Raw genomic sequence first — 11,940 nt, forward strand, 5'->3', positions numbered from 1 at the left:
ATATATATATGGCCCTTTTAGTGAGGGATTCCTTTTTTTAGTCTTTTTTAGGGATAGGGCATTAGACCAATTTTTTGATTATATTTTGGCATCTCAACCTTTCAGTTTCTAGGTCTAAATGTGTAGATCACTTATGCAAATTTTCAGTCAAATTCATTATCGTTAAGGCATTCAAAATGGTGATTTAAGATTATAAGTATGAACGGTTAAAGTTTGACAGGTTTTGTTCTCCATTGATTTAATCTAATTTGATACCTTAACGATCACCGATTTAGTTGAAAATTATCAGAAATGATCTACACATTAGGACCTAAAAACTGAACGGTTGAGATACCGAAATGTGATCAAAAAGTTAGTCTAATACCTTATCCCTATAAAAGACCAAAAAAAGGGATCCCTTAGTGGAATATCCCTCTATATATATAAATGTGAGGATGTTTTTATTTTTAGTATGTAGTTTAATAATCTATTCTAATCATTCTCTTGTTTTATATACACATATGAATCCTACAATATATTAGCCAAATCGAAAAATCTTTAACCATTGGATTAGCACAATGTTCGTACTAATTTTATCTAACAGACTACATTTGTTTACACAATTTTGAGTAACCAAATGATTATGAATTTGGTTTATTTTTTGTAGATACAATTCTTGCATAGAAATCTAAAGGATCAATGGTTGAAATGATTGAGTTATGTCATATACTAGTGTAAATAGTAAAAATTCTTAAATTCTTAAAGTAAAAATGTCCTCTCTTGATTCTCCCCACACACACACACACACACAACAATTTCTCTTCTGATTTTGGGGAAGCTTCTCTTTTTTTCATGGAGGCATTGTAATTTTTTCAAATATGATATCGTCTATTGACTATCTTATCCTCGTATATAAATAATTTGTTTACTAATCTCTATATTATATGAGGGCATATATGGTAGTTGATACATAGGAAATTTACGTGTGTTTCTAGCCCTAATTACCTTGAAATTAGCTAATACTCAATCATTATTTCATAGCAAGGTTCGAAAAAATGCTAGGCGCTAGTCGGGCGGTGGTCCGGGGACTAGGCGATTTTTATTTTTATATTTTAAATTAAATTAAATTGTTTTTGTAATAAATACAAATGAGTAAAATAGTTCACTTACTCTTAATAATTTAATTGCATAATTATTTAAACACACTCTAAATACTAAAATTAATACTAATTATTATAATGGTTCACTTACTCTTAATAGTTGTTATCTTCTTCTTTTTTTTCCTCTTTTTTTTTTTCTTTGTTTGAAAATGCTTAATAGTTATCTATAACTATTTCAAATCTTATCATAAAAAAATGGGTAAGTGGGCTCCTGCATATAGTCTTTCTCTCTCTCTAAATACTAATCAAGTCTTCATCTTTTAATGGTACACCGTACACGTGCTATTGGGACTGCTCTTGAAGACAAATCAAGTCTTCATCTTTTAATGGTAAACCGTACACGTGCTATTGGGACTGCTCTTGAAGACAAATTGTTGAAATTGTATTTCATTGATTAGTGCATATACAATGTTTACAATATATAGGAGAAGTAGCATCAGTTTTGCAATGCTGTAATAACTAAATTTATAACAATATCAAAACTGATCCTAGATTGATGCACAACAATATATACTATAGCTATCTATATTTATAACAATATCAAAACTGATCCTAGATTGATGCACAGCATTATAGCCATATCAATGGCTAGTGATTGAGGAAGATTGAGTATCTTTAACATCCCCCCTCAAACTTGACAGGCCTGGACGGACAAGTTTGCTGGTGAAAAGAAGATGCCGAGACTTGTGAAGTGGCTTTGTGAGTAAGTCAGCTGGCTGATCTCTGGAAGGAATGAAGCAATCTCTGTGACTTCAACGAGCAACTTTTTCACGCACATAGTGGTAGTCAAGCTCAATGTGCTTGGTGCGGGCATGAAACACCGGATTGGAAGCCATATATGTGGTGCTGAGATTATCACAATGAAGTAAAACTGGAAAATGGATCGTGGCACCAAGCTTAGACAATAAATAACCCAACCATGTCGTTTCAGCACTAGCATGAGCAAGAGCTCTATATTCGGACTCAGCACTAGAACGTGCTATCGTAGGTTGCTTTTTAGAACACCAAGAGATGAGATTGGAACCGAAATACACAAGTAGCCAGATGTAGATCGACGAGACGCTGGACAACCAGCCCAATCGGCATCAGAGTAAGCTGAAAGATGAACTGGTTGACGTTGAGGAGTGAACAACAACCTATGACCAAGGGAGCCCTTGATGTAACGAAGGATACGTTTGACAGCGATGAGATGCGAAACGCGAGGCTGACTCATAAATTGAGAGACCAAGTTAACAGCAAAAGCAATGTCAGGACGGGTGATTGTGAGATATTGCAAAGACCCAACAAGGTCACGATACAATGTAGGATTCTCAAGGAAAACCCCATCAGTAGAGTGAAGATCAGACTTGGCACACATGGGCGTACTAACAGGCTTGCTAAGCAAAAGGTCATGTTTAGAGAGAAGATCATAAGCATACTTAAGCTGATTAATATGCAGCCCATGATAGTGTGTTGTAACCTGTAATCCCAAAAAATAATGCAAAGGACCTAGATCCTTAATGTCAAAACCACGCCCAAGGTTATCAATAAAGGATTGAAGCAGCTGATCATTGTTGCCCATAAACAATGTCATCTACATAGAGCAGAAAAAATATCTGATGCTGGCCATGACGATAGATAAACAAAGAGGAATCTGCAAGACTTTGAGATAACCCAACAGAAAGAAGAAAGGTGCTCATACGCTGAAACCAAGCACGGGGTGCTTGTTTCAAGCCATAAAGAGCTTTGTTTAATTAGCAGACATGACTAGGCCTAGACTGATCAACAAAACCAGGGGGCTGAACCATATACACATCCTCGGTAAGAACACCATGAAGGAAAGCATTTTTAACATCTAATTGGCGAAGGGACCAACCACGAGACACAACAATCGTAAGGACTGTACGAATAGTTGCAGGCTTAATGGCTGGACTATAAGTTTCACCGTAATCAATACCTTGCTGTTGATGGAAGCCCTTGGCGACAAGACGAGCCTTGTACCGCTCAACAGATCCGTCAGACTTCCGCTTCACCCGAAAAACCCATTTGCAACCTACTGCATTTTGTGAAGAAGGAGGCACAAGAGACCATGTGTTGTTTTTCAACAAGGCATTGATCTCTTCTGTTATGGCAGCATGCCATTCAGGTTTCTGAGAGGCCTGAGAGTAACAAGTAGGTTCCACAATATCAACCAAGTGAAGGAGAGCACGAGGAATCGGGTACCTTACTGTACCATCTGTCAGTGCTCGGGTTTGGACAATGCCATCCCGAAATCGGGTGACCATTGGATGCGATGGGGCAGGGGCCGGTGTAGGAGCCGTGACCGGTGGATGAGGAGATGGAGCTGGGATCGCAACGGGCAAATTAGAAAGATGAGTAGGAGCCGTGACCAGTGGATGAGGAGATGGAACTGGGATCGCAGCAGGCGAATTAGAAAGATGAGATGAAGGTGCTGTAGGCAGTGAGGATGACGAAGGATGGGAAGCTGCATAGGGGGACGCGAAGGCCGGAGGAGGAGAGATAGGTGGTACTGTCTCTTTGAGAGACGCGGTGGCAGGAGATAGAGGGGAGAGCGGCGCTGTGGCTGGCGCAGTCTTTGGGCGACGGCGAGAGTATTGCAGAAGGGGAGTCCGGGCGGACGGGGGTGAGGGCGGAGGCGTGACGGCTGAGTCACCTGCGGGAAATGACAGTGGCAAGTCGGAGTTTCATGGAGAGGCCTGAGCGGAAGGTATGGAGCTGTGTAGCAGTTGTAGGGACGAAGGAGGATCTGAAGCAGGGGGACTGATCGATGTAGGGACTGTTGCTGGTGGAAAAGTCAATGAGCTAGGGAGCTGGGCCAAATGAAGTGGACCAGAAGGAACATTAGATGGTACCTGCAAATCTTTAAAAGGGAAACTATTTTCATTAAATAAAACGTGACGTGACACAAAGACTCGACCAGTTTTTGGATTGAGACACCGATAGCCCTTATGATTAGGACTGTAACCAAGAAAGACACATTTTATACTACGACTGGATAACTTGTTTGAGACATAGGGACCAAGGTAAGGGAAGCAGGAACACCCAAAAACACGAAGAGAAGAATAGGAGGGAGAGCATCCATAGAGACAAGAATGAGGTGTTGCCTAATCTAAAATTGGTGTAGGAAGGAGATTGATAAGATAGACCGAGGTTAGGACAGCCTCTACCCACAGATTATGAGGAACCCCTGGTGTGAGTAGAAAAGTTCAGGTCAATGTGGCTATATGTTGATGTTTTCGCTCAGCAAGGCCATTTTGTTGAGGCGTATGAGGACAGGAAAAACGTTGTTGAATGCCTAGAGATTTGTAATAATGGGAAAAGGCATTATTGATGTATTCAGTGCCATTATCACTTTGTAAAAATTTTATGGAACTGTGAAAGTGATTTTGTATCATGACAACCAAGGACTGAAAATGAGTAAAAACCTCATTCTTATGGTGCATAGGATAGACCCAAGTAAAGCGAGAATACTCATCCGTAAATAGGACATAGTATCGAAAGCCACTAACGGACAAAGTGGGAGACATCCACACATCACTATGAATTACATGGAAAAGAGAAGTAGCATGATCATTATTTGAATAGAAAGGCAACTGACGCGATTTACTCAGCGCACAATTATTACAGAAATCTTTAGAAGAAACAATAGAACCAAGAGTTGATCCCAATCGTGCTAAGACAGAAGATGGAGGATGACCCAACCGATTATGCCAAAGGGAGGAGTGAACTGTGGCAAGAGCTTGAGGAATGGTGGGAACGGACGAGAGAAGAAGGGGGTAGAGGCCATCTTTACAGGGGCCCTTAAATAGGAGACAACCAGTTCGTAAGCAACAAATCTGATAAAAGTCAGGAGTAAATAAAAAATAGACAAGATTATCTTTAGTGAAACGAGCGACAGACAATAAATTTTTACGAATTGAGGGAATTCTTAAGACATTGCCAAGAAAGAATTTAGAGTTGCCTAAGGAAAAAGGAAAACTACCAGAATGGGAAACCGGCATGGAATCACCGTTACCCATATAGACATTGTGGGGACCACCATAAGGCTGAGAATTTTGAAGAGGCATGGCTGTCATGTGATGGGTAGCGCCGGTATCGGGATACTAATTTGGATCACTAAGAAAATGTGCACCCGCAAATGGAGGAGCAGTGGCTGGGCCGGAAAAACTATGTGGACACTGATTCAATCCATGCTGATTAGTGTTGCAATTAAAACACCATTGTGGCCCGGGGCCAAGAAGCCCATTTGACCATGCTGGGCGAGTTGTCCATGAAGGAGAGGAATGTGCGTTTGGATTAAACGCAAAGTTCTGGAACTGAGGACGTGCACCACCACCTTGACAGTAGCGCTGGTTGTTGTGCCATCCATATGAGGGCCGGCGGCCGTCACGGCGAGGGGGAGGGCCACGGGGGAGGGGGGGGGGTGCAGAGTTCAGGGGTGCAGCTGGGTTGGATCCATGGTGAAACAAGGCTGAGGTAGTGTTAGAATCTGGTGACTGGGTTTGCTGAGCCTCCAAAGCGAGGATTCGGGCTCCGAGGTCAGAGAAATCTGGAAGAGAAGATGATTGAGCAAGGGCAGTACAACATTAGGTAATCTAGTCCATGTCCATGAAGTGTGGCCATAACCAGATCAGCGTCAGAGACGAGTTGATTAATCTAGGCTAGGGAATCAGCAATTGATTTGGCTTGTTGGAGGTACTCATCAACAGATTGAGAGCCCTTTTGAAGATCAAAGAGTTGAAGTTTGAGGCTTGTGGCACTGGTAACAGACTTCTGGGAGAAATGGCGACCGAGGCAGTCCCATATCCGTTTAGATGTATCGAAGCCAATGGTGAGACGCGCCACATTTTCAGAAAGGGAAGTGGTGAGGATGCTGACAATTTGTTGGTCAGTAGTGAACCAGGTTTCATGCTCAAGATTAGGGATGGTTGCGGCAGATTGGCCATCACTGGCAGGTCGTGTTTTGGTGGTAGTAGGTTCAGGGATAGAGCCATCTATATAGCCCCAAAGTTTTGCACCATGAAGATATGGTTTCAGCTGATGAAGCCAGACAAGATAATTTGTTTCTGTAAGTTTGGTGAATTGAGCAGTGTTTTGGGAGGGAGGGTTGGATGAGGAAGAGGCCATGGAGATAGGGAGGGTGAGATTGGAAGAAGGATGAAGACACAGGAAGAAGACACAGGTAAAACAAAGGAGGTAAAGTTGACACCTTAGACTACTGATACCATGTTGAAATTGTATTTCATTGATTTGTGCATATACAATGTTTACAATATATAGGAGAAGTAGCATCAGTTTTGCAATGCTGTAATAACTAAATTTATAACAATATCAAAACTGATCCTAGATTGATGCACAACAATATATGCTACAGCTATCTATATTTATAACAATATCAAAACTGATCCTAGATTGATGCACAACAGTATAGCCATATCAATGGCTAGTGATTGAGGAAGATTTAGTATCTTTAACACAAATCAAGTCTTCGTCTTCTACTACAACCAGTTAGTCTCTCTCTCTCTCTGACAGTGAAGAAACACCGAGCTAATCAAGTCTTCATCTTAAACAAACATCGAAGAAGATGAAGAAAACTCTCAATTTCCGATACGGCTATCTTCAATCTGACTATAGTTTACTGCCCCAAACTAATCCAGTGTCAACAGCAAGCTTAAATCTTTGAAGTCGAAGGTTGGAATAGGCTTGAGCTTGTGTCTTCCATTTCCAATCTCTCTCTCTCTTCCTCCCTCACAGACGATGAGAGTATTTGTACTTCTAATCTCTCTCTCTCTCTCTATCTCTCTCACACTCTCATAGAGACGATGAGAGTATTCTTCTTCTGGGTTTTTCAGTTTTTGCCAAGCTTCAGCCGTAACGCGAAAGAAGAAAAAAAACTGAAAAACGCCCGGTGCTTACTGCCCAGCTGCCTAGACCGCCTGGGCGCCCGCCTAAAATCAGAACGCCCAGAGCCACCGATTTGCCATTAGTTGAGGTGGAGAGGCACCGCCCACCTCCTAGGTGCCGCCTAGGTGGCCGAATTTTAGAACATTGTTTCGTAGTATCATTTTGTTTTCTTCATTTGTAGGAATTTATGGTCAAGAGAGAAAAAAAGACGAAAAAAGTAGCGAATTCGAGCAAAAAGTCAACTCCGACTAAATGACAAAAAGTCAACTAAGTCAACTTGGCCTGATAGCATGAAGTCCAAGGCCCAAGACCAAAGAAGCACAAGTGAAGACCCAAACCCATTTGTATTACATCTTTGTATTCAAATTTCAAATTCAAAATGGATGTAATGACAATAATAATAGTGGACCACACCTCTCACATCACACATATGGATGAGATATTTATTTGTGTTCACACTAGACACACACTCACTTACACTTTTACCCTCCGGTTTTCTTTATATTTTCCAAAATGTTTTCTAATCTTCTAATTCTCTACATTTTTATTAGGTTGTTTTAGTATTTTCATTTTACCCATTTTCTACTTGTTTTTGAGCCCTTAGATCTTGGGTAGTCCAATCTTGACTCTTGAACACAATGGGGTATTTAAATACATTTGCACACACATTTCACAAGCTGAAGACCCATTGTTTTACACCCTAGGACTTTTGGCGAATTTGGGACATGGGAGGAATTTGAAGGACAACTCACCCAAAACTTCAAAGATTCATCAAAGGCTTCTACCTCTACAAGATTCAAGACTTGGGTAATTGTGGGAGTTGTAATTCAAGGATTGTCATGCTAGCTTTCTAGCTATTTGTGGCTACCCTTGTTTTCTCCTACACTTCTATACTCTTTTCTGTTTGAATTTTGTAATTTTGATGTCTATGATTATGGGTTGTGAGTAATTTCCTTGTTGGGGGTTAGGGTTGTGTGCCCAGCCCAAATTTTTTGTAAAAAATGTTTAATTTAATGTAATGATGCAATTTTCATATGATGAATGCTTATATCCATTTTTGTTAGGTTGAAATGCATGTTTAGGAGCGGAGTCAAGTCTAAGGTGTGTATTTTGAGCATGTCTAGCATGGAGTTAGAGGCTTGACCCCCTCTAATTCCTAAGCTAGAAACATTCAATTTCATATTCGAGGGGTAATAAGCATGGTGATTTACACCCGTTGCATGATTGCTCGGGCGGGTCGCTTAGTAGTCTAATTCCTTGAACTCTACGCCATTTGATGTGAATTAGGAACCCTTGAACCGGCTCTAATTCATGTCAAGTGAGTTCCTACGACTCTTGAACCGGAGTAGGAATATCATGAAAGGGAATTTCGGTCCTTGAGCCTTGAACCGCCTTGGATACGACTACTGCCAAAGTAGGAGATTTGCTTCTACATTATATTAGCTACTGACACATAGAATTTGGGTTAAGGAACCTCCCTGACACCCGACATTCCCATTTATTTGGTTGTACTTTTATTAATTTCTTTGCATTTTTATTAATTGCTTTACATTTCATCACATTTTGTTAATTTAAAATTCTTCCTCAAAATATTGAAACTCCTACTCATTGTAAATAACCACCACTATGCTCTTAGTCTTGATTAGGCTTTGGTGAGACCCAAAGCCGAGCATTGCTAAGACTTGGTGCTTTAGAGTAGAATTTTTGTTTATTTTGTTCTTCTTTTGCATGCTAAGTGTCTTTAGTTCCGACTACCTAAGAATTGTGGGTTAGCCACTAATCCCCGTGGTACGATAATTTTGGGCTTAGTACTTCCCTATCTTGACACGATTCGTACGCTTGCAAGAGTTTATGCATCAAGTAAGTAGTTCAAAAATTTAACAATTTCCTTAAGAATTGGCTTAATTATAGATGTTAGAATTCAAAAAAGAACAATCAAATTTGAAGCGAACAATATTGACGAGGCCATATTTTTTTGAATCAAACCCAAGAGGGTGTCAATATCATTCATCTCAAGACAGAATGACCATTACATATCATTCTGCTGCCATCTAGAGACAGACAAGAAAATGTGTTAATATCAACGGTGGTACATAAAACTAGGTCCACTCATTAGAGATCAAATACATCGAAATAACATGATTCCTCCGGTACTATTTCAGAAGATTTGCTAGAAACACATAAAAGTGCATAGGTCCCTAAAAAATTAGAAAATTATTGAAACGATATTGAGTTATTAACATAGAGCTCCCTAAACAAAGGAAATTAAAAGAAAGATGGAAAAACTAACTAATTAGATCTAGTAGCCCAATGGGAACCCACAAAGAAAGTCCAAGCCAAAAGCTTAGGCCCAACAACGTCTCCTCTGCACAGGCCATTTCATGTACAGCAACACAGCCCCTACGATCCAAGACCCTGCTGCCGTCAAACTTCAGATGCCATCGAACATCCAAAGGCCATGATTGCAGGAAACCAGAATATCCAAACCCAAAACCGGGTTGAAACACCTGAGCATCCGACACCATAGAGACTATCAGAGCTAGCGACGCAAAAGGAAATGATGAAGACCAAGTATTCTAAAGGCTGTGATGATGATCCAGTGCCATAGAATTCGCATCAAAGCCCGACGCCGAGCAATTCCATCATTTTTTGACTACAACCCTCCCTTTCGAGACCCTCCGAGTACTAGTATTAAAACTCTCATCCGGCAAAAAGTCACATAACATCAAGGAGGTCAAAGGCTAGCCCAAACGTCTGGCCGCAGCGGGACATGAGCAGTTTTGCAAAAAATGACTCTAATTTTAGGGTTTGTTCTTCCAATCACTCTTTTTTTTCTTTCTTTTATGTCAAAAATATTATTAGTCGATGGTACTCTATTATATCAACTATAACACATAAAAATGGAACTCATCCATTGGCCAAAAAAAAAACAAAAAATGGGAATGGGAACTCAGCCCACTTCATTTTTGGAAGGCTTTCTATTCCAATGGTGGCTTCTAGTGCACTTTTTTTAGACTTCTTAGGGTCGGATTTCTTAAGAGGATTTCATATCTAATCTTTTTATTATAGTATTGAATTATTAGGGGTTGACCACCCATGATAACCGAACCATCCGCTTTTGCAAAATATTAGGTTCCATTATTTGATCCGCCGGCTAGGTGCACGTAAAAGCCCGCCAGACCCCTTGAAGAAAAGCCTAGCCCAGCCTGACCAGAAGAAAAGTTCATTTCGACCTGGCCTGCATGGCTTAAGGCAGGGCTAGAGCAGAGGGTTCAAAGCCTAGGCCCTGCCCAAAGCTCGTCCCATTTAAGCCCGAATAAGGCCCGCCCAACCCTGAAAACCTAGTGATAATTTATATATTTACATATATACATACTAGTTCTTTTCAAAGTTGGACAACATGTTTTCAACCATTAGTTAATGCTTAACATCTAGGGCTATCAATTCCTACACAACTCGAAATCCGCACGAAATAAAGCTGGTTGAACCCCCACATTTAAAAAGCGGGTCGGCCGTGGATCAACCTGCTATGACCCATTTAATAAATGAGTCGGTCACGGGTCAACCCGCCAACACGAAGTGAACCCGTATAACCCGATCATGCTATACTTCTTCTTGCAAGTTTGGACGTTGGGATTATTTGATCATACAATTAGACAATTTGAAATATTTTGCTCTATAATTATTGAATTTAATTATTTATGAATTATATATAATTATTTGTATTCTTCGTCTTGTGGAGTTTTTAGTGAATTTAATCAATTTTTTATGCATTTTTTAATTAAATGGGTCGCATTGTTAACCCTTAAATGGGTCATTTTGTCTAACACAACATGACATATTTATTAAATGGGTTAAGCGGGTTGCAAATGGGTAACATGTTTAATAAATAGGTTGAGTTTGAATTTAAATTTAAATTTTTGACACAATTATTAAATTGGTTGGATTTGGGTTTGTCTTTTGCGAAACGACAAATATTTTGACTCTACACAACCCATTGACAGCCTTACTAACATCTTTAACCACGATTGTGGAAAAACATACCACACATATCACTACAAAAAAGAATTGCAATGGCTATGATTACACGCATTTTTATGCTTGTAATTATATCTAAAACACTAGAATTAAGTTAATTCTCAAGTCAATTGTTATGTAATTAATTCATTTTTATTTATTTTGTAGGAAATAAGCGGAATTGTAGAAACGAGATAAAATGATCCAAAATTGAGCAAATTGGAGTTTCCGACAAAAGGATGAACTAGTCAATGCGAGTCAACTATGATCAACGTTATCAAGGGCACGGAATCTAATTGCCTCCAATAGTATTTGCGGAAATGCATTGAGAAGGGAGAAGAAATAAGAAAGAAGAAAGAAGAAAAGAGAAGAGAAGACAAGAAAAAGGAAAACAAAAAAAGGAAAAGAAAAACAAAAAAAAAATAATAGCCTTGGCTGACGTCATGATGACGTCAGCATCAGCCTTTTTTTGTTCCCTCTTCTCCTCCCCACGTGCACTCTTCATTTATTTCTCTTTCCTTTTTCTTTTTATTTTCTTTCCTTTTTCATTTCCTTCCAATCACTTGTTGACACGTGTCCCCTTCCTCTCTCTTCTTCCAACCCTACATTAGCCGAAAACCACCCCCAACTCCATCTTTTCTTTTCTTTGTTCACAGAGAACCCACTTCCATATCTCTCTCTTCCCATTTTAACTTTTCATCACCAATTTTCATTCTTTCAAAGGAAACTGAAGGGGCTTTCACTACACATCATCAAGGCTTCATCACCACAAAGATATTTTGGCTTGGTAAAGAGTAGGGGTTTAATCTCAAGTTGGGTTCATATTTGCCTATAGCAAAATTGTGAGCCTTGCTTGTGCTCCCTCTCTCCTCTATCATTA

Source organism: Rosa chinensis, chromosome 2, assembly GCF_002994745.2.
Source record: "Rosa chinensis cultivar Old Blush chromosome 2, RchiOBHm-V2, whole genome shotgun sequence".
In the NCBI taxonomy this organism is placed as follows: domain Eukaryota; kingdom Viridiplantae; phylum Streptophyta; class Magnoliopsida; order Rosales; family Rosaceae; genus Rosa; species Rosa chinensis.